Consider the following 12,991-nt stretch of genomic DNA (forward strand, 5'->3'; position numbering starts at 1 on the left):
AGAGAAACTCTCACCGTACGAATGTGGATTCGACCCACTTGGATCTGCTCGATTACCATTCTCAGTCCGATTCTTCCTCAGTAGCCATCCTGTTCCTCCTATTCGACCTAGAAATCGCCCTCCTACTCCCCCTGCCATGAGCCGTCCAACTCCAATCCCCCCTAATGACCCTCACCTGAACTGTAGTGATCCTCCTTCTCCTAACACTCGGACTGGCCTACGAGTGAATTCAAGGGGGCCTAGAATGAGCAGAATAACAGAAAGTTAGTCTAACCAAAAAGATAGCTGGTTTCGACCCAGCAGATTACAGCCAACCCTGTAACTTTCTTATGTCGCCCCTACATTTAAGCTTCTACTCAGCCTTCATTTTCAGCGGACTAGGACTAGCCTTCCACCGAACCCACCTAGTATCCGCCCTACTATGCCTTGAAAGCATAATATTATCGATATTCGTAGGCCTATCAATATGATCCATCGAAAACCAAGTCTCCTCATTCACCATGGTACCAATTCTCATGCTAACCTTCTCAGCGTGTGAGGCGGGCACAGGCCTGGCCATCCTAGTAGCCTCCACCCGCACACATGGCTCCGACCATCTACACAACCTAAACCTCCTGCAATGCTAAAAATCATCCTACCCACAATCATACTTCTTCCAACAGCCCTGCTGTCTCCACCAAAATTTCTATGGACTAACACCACCTTATACAGCCTCCTAATCGCTGCCCTAAGCCTACAGTGATTAATCCCAACCTACTACCCCTACAAATTTTTATCCAACTGAACAGGAATTGACCAAATCTCATCCCCCCTCCTAGTACTATCCTGCTGACTACTCCCACTCATAATCATAGCAAGCCAAAACCACCTGCAACAAGAACCCCTACAACGCAAACGAATCTTTATCTCAACCTTAGTCGCAGTCCAGCCATTCATCCTACTAGCCTTTTCCACCACAGAACTAGCACTATTTTACATCTCATTTGAAGCAACCCTCATTCCCACCCTAATCTTAATCACCCGATGGGGGAACCAACCAGAACGCCTAAGCGCTGGCATCTACCTGCTATTCTACACGCCAGTAAGCTCTCTACCCCTGCTAATCACAATCATACACCTATACGTGAAAATTGGCACCCTGCACCTGCCAACCCTACAACTAACCCACCCAACCCTATCCACCTCATGGACAGGAATACTATCAGGTCTAGCACTGCTCATAGCATTCATAGTAAAAGCCCCACTATACGGCCTACACCTCTGACTGCCAAAAGCCCACGTAGAAGCACCCATCGCAGGCTCAATACTCCTCGCCGCCCTACTACTAAAGCTAGGAGGATACGGAATTATACGAGTCACTCTATTTATGGGCCCACTGTCCAACCTCCTGCACTACCCCTTCCTAACCCTGGCCCTATGAGGCGCCCTAATGACTAGCTCAATCTGCCTACGACAGACAGACCTAAAATCACTAATCGCTTATTCATCCGTTAGCCACATAGGCCTAGTTATCGCCGCAGGAATAATCCAAACCCACTGATCATTCTCAGGGGCAATGATCCTAATAATTTCCCATGGACTAACTTCCTCCATACTATTCTGCCTAGCCAACACAAACTATGAACGTACGCACAGCCGAATTCTACTACTCACACGAGGCCTACAACCTCTCCTACCACTCATAGCTACCTGATGATTGCTGGCCAATCTAACAAACATAGCCTTACCCCCAACAACAAACCTCATAGCAGAGCTAACCATTATAATCACCTTATTCAACTGATCTGCCTTCACGATCATCCTAACAGGAATTGCAACCCTACTAACCGCCTCCTACACCTTATTCATACTACTAATGACCCAACGAGGCTCAATCCCCTCCCACATCACATCTATGCAAAACTCAACCACGCGAGAACACCTGCTCATAACACTCCACATTATCCCAATATTCCTCCTAATCCTCAAACCCGAACTGATCTCCGGAATCCCCTCATGCAAGTATAGTTTAAACCAAACATTAGACTGTGATTCTAAGAATAGAAGTTCAAACCTTCTTACCTGCCGAGGGGAGGGTTTAACCAACAAGAGCTGCTAACTCTTACATCTGAGCCTAAAACCTCAGCCCCCTTACTTTTAAAGGATAACAGCAATCCACTGGTCTTAGGAACCACCCATCTTGGTGCAAATCCAAGTAAAAGGAGTGAACCCCACACTACTAATCAACTCCCTCACACTACTCACGCTGACAATCCTCCTAACCCCAATCATCCTGCCATTTCTATTTAAAAACTTTAAAAACACCCCACAAGCCACCACCCGCGCTGTTAAAACCGCATTCCTAATTAGCCTAGCCCCTACAACCGCATTCATCTACTCGGGAATAGAATCTGTCACCTGCCACTGGGAGTGAAAATTCATTATAAACTTTAAAATCCCCCTGAGCCTAAAAATAGACCAATACTCAATAACATTTCTTCCAATCGCCCTATTTGTAACATGATCAATCCTACAATTCGCCATATGATACATGGCCTCAGAGCCATACGTAACAAAATTTTTCACCTACCTACTGACATTCCTAGTCGCCATACTCCTCCTAACAACCGCAAACAACATATTCCTCCTATTCGTAGGCTGGGAAGGAGTACGAATCATGTCCTTCCTTCTCATCGGCTGATGACAAGGCCGAGCAGATGCCAACACCGCCGCCCTACAAGCCGTAATCTACAACCGAATCGGAGACGTCGGACTGATCCTGAGCATAGCATGACTAGCTTCAACATTCAACACCTGAGAGATCCAACAAGCCGTACACCCCCACCAAACCCCAATCCTCCCCCTCATAGGATTAATCCTCGCAGCCGCAGGAAAATCCGCCCAATTTGGACTCCACCCATGACTGCCCGCAGCAATAGAAGGCCCCACCCCAGTATCAGCCCTACTGCACTCCAGTACCATAGTAGTAGCCGGAATCTTCCTGCTCATCCGCATGCACCCCCTGCTAGCCACCAACCAGACAGCCCTAACTGCCTGCCTATGCCTAGGTGCTCTATCAACCCTATTCGCTGCCACATGCGCCCTGACCCAAAATGACATCAAAAAAATCATTGCTTTCTCAACATCCAGCCAACTAGGACTAATAATAGTCACTATCGGACTAAACCTCCCACAACTAGCCTTCCTACACATCTCAACCCATGCCTTCTTTAAAGCCATACTATTCCTATGCTCAGGGTCTATCATCCACAACCTAAACGGAGAACAAGATATCCGAAAGATAGGAGGCCTACAGAAAATACTCCCAGTCACTACTTCCTGCCTAACCATCGGAAACCTGGCGCTGATAGGAACCCCATTCCTAGCCGGATTCTACTCAAAAGACCTCATCATCGAAAGCTTAAACACATCATACCTAAATACTTGAGCCCTACTCCTAACCCTTATAGCCACAGCATTCACCGCAACCTACAGCATCCGCATAACCATCCTAGTCCAAGCTGGACAAACCCGAATCCCCCCAATAGTATCAATAAACGAAAACAACCCACTAATCACCGCCCCCCTAACCCGACTCGCCCTAGGCAGCATTACAGCAGGAATAATCATTACCTCTTTCATCACACCAACCAAAACCCCCCCAATAACCATACCCCTTATCACCAAAACCGCTGCCATCCTCATAACAATCCTAGGAATCATCCTAGCCCTAGAACTATCGAACATAACACACACCCTCACTCACCCCAAACCAAACCCCCTCATAAACTTCTCCTCTGCATTAGGGTACTTCAACCCCCTAGTACACCGATTCTTCTCCAAAAACCTACTAGAAAAGGGACAAAACATTGCCCTACACTTGATCGACCTCTCCTGACTCAAAAAAATAGGGCCAGAGGGCCTTGCTGAACTACAAGTAGCCGCAAGCAAAGCCGCAACCTCAATACACACAGGGCTAATTAAGGCCTACCTAGGATCCTTCGCCCTCTCCATCCTGGTAATAATCCTAATAACACACAGACTCACTAATGGCCCCTAACATCCGCAAATCCCATCCCCTACTAAAAATAATCAACAACTCCCTAATCGACCTACCCGCCCCCTCCAACATCTCTGCCTGATGAAACTTCGGCTCCCTTCTAGCCATCTGCTTAGCCACACAAATCCTAACAGGCCTGCTACTAGCCATACACTACACCGCAGACACTTCACTCGCCTTCTCCTCAGTAGCTCACACATGCCGAGACGTCCAGTACGGATGGCTCATCCGCAACCTCCACGCCAACGGTGCTTCGCTCTTCTTTATCTGCATCTACTTACACATCGGACGAGGCCTCTACTACGGCTCCTACCTATACAAAGAAACCTGAAACACAGGAGTAATCCTCCTACTCACCCTAATAGCAACTGCCTTCGTAGGGTATGTCCTACCATGAGGACAAATGTCATTCTGAGGGGCCACCGTAATCACCAACCTATTCTCAGCCATCCCCGTACATTGGGCAAACTCTAGTAGAATGAGCCTGAGGAGGATTCTCAGTAGACAATCCAACCTTAACCCGATTCTTCGCCATCCACTTCCTACTGCCCTTCCTAATTGCAGGAATCACCCTAGTCCACCTAACCTTCCTACACGAATCAGGCTCAAATAACCCACTAGGAATCGTATCAGACTGCGACAAAATCCCATTCCACCCATACTTCTCCATTAAAGACAGCTTGGGGCTTACCCTAATAATCACCCCTCTAATAGCACTAGCCCTATTTTCACCGAACCTCCTGGTTCTTGGAATCCTAGTTGGGAGTGGTTGGCCACATGAGATGTACAGGATTTTTACCTGTGATTTACTCTTGACAAGGCTATGTAATTGGTTTACTAACGTCTCATAAGAAAGAAGCATGAGCGGTTAATGCAGTTGGCTTGAAACCCATCCCCAGTGGTGCCAGTGCACTCTCTGAACTCACTGAAGTGCATTCCCAGTGGTGCCAGTGCACTCTCTGCACTCACTGCACTGCATCCCCAGTGGTGCCAGTGCATTCACTGGACTCACTGTACTGCATCACCAGTGGTGCCAGTGCACTCTCTGGACTCACTGCAGTGCATCCCCAGTGGTGCCAGTGCACTCTCTGGACTCACTGCAGTGCATCCCCAGTGGTGCCAGTGCAGTCTCTGGACTCACTGCACTGCATCCCCAGTGGTGCCAGAGCACTCTCTGGACTCACTGCACTGCATCCCCAGTGGTGCCAGTGCACTCTCTGGACTCACTGCACCGCATCCCCAGTGGTGTCAGTGCACTCTCTGGACTCAGTGCACTGCATCCCCAGTGGTGCCAGTGCACTCTCTGGACTCACTGCAGTGCATCCCCAGTGGTGACAGTGCACTCTCTGGACTCACTGCACTGCATCCCCAGTGGTGCCAGTGCAATCTCTGGACTCACTGTAGTGCATCCCCAGTGGTGCCAGTGCACTCTCTGCACTCACTGCACTGCATCCCCAGTGGTGCCAGTGCACTCACTGGACTGACTACACTGCATCCCCAGTGGTGCCAGTGCGCTCTCCGGAGTCACAGCACTGCATCCCCGGTGGTGCCAGTGCACTCACTGGGCACACTGTACTGCATCACAGGTGGTGCCAGTGCACTCTCTGCACTCACTGCACAGCATCCCCAGTGGTGCCAGTGCATTCACTGGACTCACTGTACTGCATCACCAGTGGTGCCAGTGCACTCTCTGGACTCACTGCAGTGCATCCCCAGTGGTGCCAGTGCACTCTCTGGACTCACTGCAGTGCATCCCCAGTGGTGCCAGTGCAGTCTCTGGACTCACTGCACTGCATCCCCAGTGGTGCCAGAGCACTCTCTGGACTCACTGCACTGCATCCCCAGTGGTGCCAGTGCACTCTCTGGACTCACTGCACCGCATCCCCAGTGGTGTCAGTGCACTCTCTGGACTCAGTGCACTGCATCCCCAGTGGTGCCAGTGCACTCTCTGGACTCACTGCACTGCATCCCCAGTGGTGACAGTGCACTCTCTGGACTCACTGCACTGCATCCCCAGTGGTGCCAGTGCAATCTCTGGACTCACTGTAGTGCATCCCCAGTGGTGCCAGTGCACTCTCTGGACTCACTGCACTGCATCCCCAGTGGTGTCAGTGCAATCTCTGGACTCACTGCAGTGCATCCCCAGTGGTGCCAGTGCACTCTCTGGACTCACTGAAGTGCATCCCCAGTGGTGCCAGTGCACTCTCTGGACTCACTGCAGTGCATCCCCAGTGGTGCCAGTGCACTCTCTGGACTCACTGAAGTGCATCCCCAGTGGTGCCAGTGCACTCTCTGGACAAACTGAAGTGCATCCCCAGTGGTGCCAGTGCGCTCTCCGGAGTCACAGCACTGCATCCCCAGTGGTGCCAGTGCACTCACTGGGCACACTGTACTGCATCACAGGTGGTGCCAGTGCACTCTCTGCACTCACTGCACAGCATCCCCAGTGGTGCCAGTGCATTCACTGGACTCACTGTACTGCATCACCAGTGGTGCCAGTGCACTCTCTGGACTCACTGCAGTGCATCCCCAGTGGTGCCAGTGCACTCTCTGGACTCACTGCAGTGCATCCCCAGTGGTGCCAGTGCAGTCTCTGGACTCACTGCACTGCATCCCCAGTGGTGCCAGAGCACTCTCTGGACTCACTGCACTGCATCCCCAGTGGTGCCAGTGCACTCTCTGGACTCACTGCACCGCATCCCCAGTGGTGTCAGTGCACTCTCTGGACTCAGTGCACTGCATCCCCAGTGGTGCCAGTGCACTCTCTGGACTCACTGCAGTGCATCCCCAGTGGTGACAGTGCACTCTCTGGACTCACTGCACTGCATCCCCAGTGGTGACAGTGCACTCTCTGGACTCACTGCACTGCATCCCCAGTGGTGCCAGTGCAATCTCTGGACTCACTGTAGTGCATCCCCAGTGGTGCCATTGCACTCTCTGCACTCACTGCACTGCATCCCCAGTGGTGCCAGTGCACTCACTGGACTGACTACACTGCATCCCCAGTGGTGCCAGTGCGCTCTCCGGAGTCACAGCACTGCATCCCCAGTGGTGCCAGTGCACTCACTGGGCACACTGTACTGCATCACAGGTGGTGCCAGTGCACTCTCTGCACTCACTGCACAGCAACCCCAGTGGTGCCAGTGCATTCACTGGACTCACTGTACTGCATCACCAGTGGTGCCAGTGCACTCTCTGGACTCACTGCAGTGCATCCCCAGTGGTGCCAGTGCACTCTCTGGACTCACTGCAGTGCATCCCCAGTGGTGACAGTGCACTCTCTGGACTCACTGCACTGCATCCCCAGTGGTGCCAGTGCAATCTCTGGACTCACTGTAGTGCATCCCCAGTGGTGCCAGTGCACTCTCTGGACTCACTGCAGTGCATCCCCAGTGGTGCCAGTGCACTCTCTGGACTCACTGCAGTGCATCCCCAGTGGTGCCAGTGCACTCACTGGACTCAGTGCACTGCATCCACAGTGGCTCCAGTGCAATCTCTGGACTCACTGCACTGCATCCCCAGTGGTGCCAGTGCACTCTCTGCACTCACTGCAGTGCATTCCCAGTGGTGCCAGTGAAGTCTCTGGACTCACTGCACTGCATCCCCAGTGGTGCCAGTGCACTCTCTGGACTCACTGCACTGCATCCCCACTGCTGCCAGTGCACTCTCTGGACTCACTGCACTGCATCCCCAGTGGTGCCTGTGCGCTCTCTGGACTCACGGCACGGCATCCCCAGTGGTGCCAGTGCACTCTCTCGAGTCGCTGCACTACATCCCCAGTAGTGCCAGTGCACTTCACTGGACTCACTGTACTGCATCATCGGTGGTGCCAGAGCACTCTCTGGACTCACTGCACTGCATCCCCAGTGGTGCCAGTGTACTCTCTGGACTCACTGCACTGCAGGCCCAGTGGTACCAGTGCACTCACTGGACTCACTGTACTGCATCACCAGTGGTGCCAGTGCACTCTCTGGACTCACTGCACTGCATCCCCAGTGGTTCCAGTGCATTCACTGGACTCACTGTACTGCATCTCCAGTGGTGCCAGTGCACTCTCTGGACTCACTGCACTGCATCCCCAGTGGTGCCAGTGAGCTCTCTGGACTCACTGCACTGAATCCGCAGTGGTGCCAGTGTACTCACAGGATTCACTGCACTGCATCCCCAGTGGTGCTAGTACAGTCTCTGGACTCACTGCACTGCATCCCCAGTGGTGCCAGTGCACTCTCTGGACTCACTGCACTGCATCCCCAGTGGTGCCAGTGCACTCTCTGGACTCACTGTAGTGCATCCCCAGTGGTGCCAGTGCACTCTCTGGACTCACTGCACTGCATGTCCAGTGGTGCCACTGCACTCTCTGGACTCACTGCACTGCATCCCCAGTGGTGCCAGTGAAGTCTTTGGACTCACTGCACTGCATCCCCAGTGGTGCCAGTGCACTCTGTGGAGTCACTGAAGTGCATCCCCAGTGGTGCCAGTGCACTCTCTGGACTCACTGCACTGCATGTCCAGTGGTGCCAGTGCACTCTCTGGACTCACTGTACTGCATCCCCACTGGTGTCAGTGCACTATGTGGACTCACTGTACTGCATCCCCAGTGGTGACAGTGCACTCTCTGGACTAACTGTACTGCATCCCCAGTGGTGCCAGTGCACTCTCTGGACTCACTGCAGTGCATCCCCAGTGGTGCCAGTGCACTCTCTGGACTCACTGTACTGCATCACCAGTGGTGCCAGTGCACTCTCTGGACTCACTGCAGTGCATCCCCAGTGGTGCCAGTGCACTCTCTGGACTCACTGCAGTGCATCCCCAGTGGCGCCAGTGCACTCTCTGGACTCACTGCACTGCATCCCCAGTGGTGCCAGTGCACTCTCTGCACTCACTGCACTGCATTCCCAGTGGTGCCAGTGAAGTCTCTGGACTCACTGCACTGCATCCCCAGTGGTGCCAGTGCACTCTCTGGACTCACTGCACTGCATCCCCACTGCTGCCAGTGCACTCTCTGGACTCACTGCACTGCATCCCCAGTGGTGCCAGTGCACTCTCTGGACTCACTGCACTGCATCCCCAGTGGTGCCAGTGCACTCTCTCGAGTCACTGCACTACATCCCCAGTAGTGCCAGTGCACTTCACTGGACTCACTGTACTGCATCATCGGTGGTGCCAGTGCACTCTCTGGACTCACTGCAGTGCATCCCCAGTGGTGCCAGTGTACTCTCTGGACTCACTGCACTGCAGGCCCAGTGGTACCAGTGCACTCACTGGACTCAATGTACTGCATCACCAGTGGTGCCAGTGCACTCTCTGGACTCACTGCACTGCATCCCCAGTGGTTAAAGTGCATTCACTGGACTCACTGTACTGCATCTCCAGTGGTGCCAGTGCACTCTCTGGACTCACTGCACTGCATCCCCAGTGGTGCCAGTGTACTCACAGGATTCACTGCACTGCATCCCCAGTGGTGCCAGTGCACTCTCTGGACTCACTGAAGTGCATTCTCAGTGGTGCCAGTGCACTCTCTGGGCTCACAGAAGTGCATCCCCAGTGGTGCCAGTACACTCACTGGACTCACTGCACTGCATCCCCAGTGGTGCCAGTGCACTCTCTGGACTCACTGCACTGCATCCCCAGTGGTGCCAGTGCACTCACTGGACTCACTGCACTGCATCACAAGTGGTGCCAGTGCACTCTCTGGACTCACTGCAGTGAATCCCCGGTGGTGCCAGTGTACTCTCTGCAGTCACTGCACTGCATCCCAAGTGGTGCCAGTGCACTCACTGGACTGCATCCCCAGTGGTGCCATTGCACTCTCTGGACTCACTGCACTGCATCCCCAGTGGTGCCAGTGTACTCTCTGGACTCACTGCAGTGCATCCCCAGTGGTGCCAGAGCACTCTCTGGACTCACTGCACTGCATCCCCAGTGGTGCCACTGCACTCTCTGGACTCACTGCACTGCATCCCCAGTGGTGTCAGTGCACTCTCTGGACTCACTGAAGTGCATACACAGTTGTGCCAGTGCACTCTCTGGACTCACTGCACTGCATCCCCAGTGGTTCCAGCGCACTCTCTGGACTCACTGCACTGCATCCCCAGTGGTGCCAGTGCACTCACTGGACTGCATCCCCAGTGGTGCCATTGCACTCTCTGGACTCACTGCACTGCATCCCCAGTGGTGCCAGTGTACTCTCTGGACTCACTGCACTGCATCCCCAGTGGTGCTAGTGCACTCTGTGGACTCACTGCAGTGCATCCCCAGTGGTGCCAGTGCACTCTCTGGACTCACTGAACTGCATTCTCAGTGGTGCCAGTGCACTCTCTGGACTCACTTCAGTGCATCCCCAGTGGTGCCAGTGCAGTCTCTGCACTCACTGCAGTGCATCCCCAGTGGAGCCAGTGCAATCTCTGGACTCACTGCAGTGCATCCGCAGTGGTGCCATTGCACTCTCTGGACTCACTGCACTGCATCTCCAGTGGTGCCAGTGCACTCTCTGGACTCACTGCACTGCATCCCCAGTGCTGCCAGTGCACTCTCTTGAGTCACTGCACTGCATAACCTGTGGTGCAAGAGCACTCTCTGGACTCACAGCAGTGCTCACCAGTGGTGCCAGTGCACTCTCTGGACTCACTGCACTGCATCCCCAGTGGTGCCAGTGCACTCTCTGGACTCACTGCACTGCATCCCCAGTGGTGCTAGTGCACTGTGTGGACTCACTGCACTGCATCCCCAGTGGTGCCAGTGAGCTCTCTGGACTCACTGCACTGCATCCGCAGTGGTGCCAGTGTACTCACAGGATTCACTGCACTGCATCCCCAGTGGTGCTAGTGCAGTCTCTGGACTCACTGCAGTGCATCCCCAGTGGTGCCAGTGCACTCTCTGGACTCACTGAAGTGCATTCTCAGTGGTGCCAGTGCACTCTCTGGGCTCACTGAAGTGCATCCCCAGTGGTGCCAGTACACTCACTGGACTCACTGCACTGCATCCCCAGTGGTGCCAGTGCACTCTCTGGACTCACTGCACTGCATCCCCAGTGGTGCCAGTGCACTCTCTGGACTCACTGTAGTGCATCACCAGTGATGCCAGTGCACTCTCTGGACTCACTGCACTGCATGTCCTGTGGTGCCAGTGCACTCTCTGGACTCACTGCACTGCATCCCCAGTGGTGCCAGTGAAGTCTTTGGACTCACTGCACTGCATCCCCAGTGGTGCCAGTGCACTCTGTGGAGTCACTGAAGTGCATCCCCAGTGGTGCCAGTGCACTCTCTGGACTCACTGCACTGCATGTCCAGTGGTGCCAGTGCACTCTCTGGACTCACTGTACTGCATCCCCACTGGTGCCAGTGCACTATGTGGACTCACTGTACTGCATCCCCAGTGGTGACAGTGCACTCTCTGGACTAACTGCAGTGCATCCCCAGTGGTGCCAGTGCACTCTCTGGACTCACTGCAGTGCATCCCCAGTGGTGCCAGTGCACTCTCTGGACTCACTGTACTGCATCACCAGTGGTGCCAGTGCACTCTCTGGACTCACTGCAGTGCATCCCCAGTGGTGCCAGTGCACTCTCTGGACTCACTGCAGTGCATCCCCAGTGGCGCCAGTGCACTCTCTGGACTCACTGCACTGCATCCCCAGTGGTGCCAGTGCACTCTCTGCACTCACTGCACTGCATTCCCAGTGGTGCCAGTGAAGTCTCTGGACTCACTGCACTGCATCCCCAGTGGTGCCAGTGCACTCTCTGGACTCACTGCACTGCATCCCCAGTGGTGCCAGTGCACTCTCTGGACTCACTGCACTGCATCCCCAGTGGTGCCAGTGCACTCTCTGGACTCACTGCACTGCATCCCCAGTGGTGCCAGTGCACTCTCTCGAGTCACTGCACTACATCCCCAGTAGTGCCAGTGCACTTCACTGGACTCACTGTACTGCATCATCGGTGGTGCCAGTGCACTCTCTGGACTCACTGCACTGCATCCCCAGTGGTGCCAGTGTACTCTCTGGACTCACTGCACTAGAGGCCCAGTGGTACCAGTGCACTCACTGGACTCAATGTACTGCATCACCAGTGGTGCCAGTGCACTCTCTGGACTCACTGCAGTGAATCCCCGGTGGTGCCAGTGTACTCTCTGCAGTCACTGCACTGCATCCCCAGTGGTGCCAGTGCACTCACTGGACTGCATCCCAAGTGGTGCCATTGCACTCTCTGGACTCACTGCACTGCATCCCCAGTGGTGCCAGTGTACTCTCTGGACTCACTGCAGTGCATCCCCAGTGGTGCCAGAGCACTCTCTGGACTCACTGCACTGCATCCCCAGTGGTGCCACTGCACTCTCTGGACTCACTGCACTGCATCCCCAGTGGTGTCAGTGCACTCTCTGGACTCACTGAAGTGCATACCCAGTTGTGCCAGTGCACTCTCTGGACTCACTGCACTGCATCCCCAGTGGTTCCAGCGCACTCTCTGGACTCACTGCACTGCATCCCCAGTGGTGCCAGTGCACTCACTGGACTGCATCCCCAGTGGTGCCATTGCACTCTCTGGACTCACTGCACTGCATCCCCAGTGGTGCCAGTGTACTCTCTGGACTCACTGCACTGCATCCCCAGTGGTGCTAGTGCACTCTGTGGACTCACTGCACTGCATCCCCAGTGGTGCCAGTGCACTCTCTGGACTCACTGAACTGCATTCTCAGTGGTGCCAGTGCACTCTCTGGACTCACTTCAGTGCATCCCCAGTGGTGCCAGTGCACTCTCTGGACTCACTGCAGTGCATCCCCAGTGGAGCCAGTGCAATCTCTGGACTCACTGCAGTGCATCCGCAGTGGTGCCATTGCACTCTCTGGACTCACTGCACTGCATCTCCAGTGGTGCCAGTGCACTCTCTGGACTCACTGCACTGCATCCCCAGTGCTGCCAGTGCACTCTCTTGAGTCACTGCACTGCATCACCTGTGG

Source organism: Anser brachyrhynchus (assembly GCF_964034855.1).
Source record: "Anser brachyrhynchus genome assembly, chromosome: 6".
Classification (NCBI taxonomy): Eukaryota; Metazoa; Chordata; class Aves; order Anseriformes; family Anatidae; genus Anser; species Anser brachyrhynchus.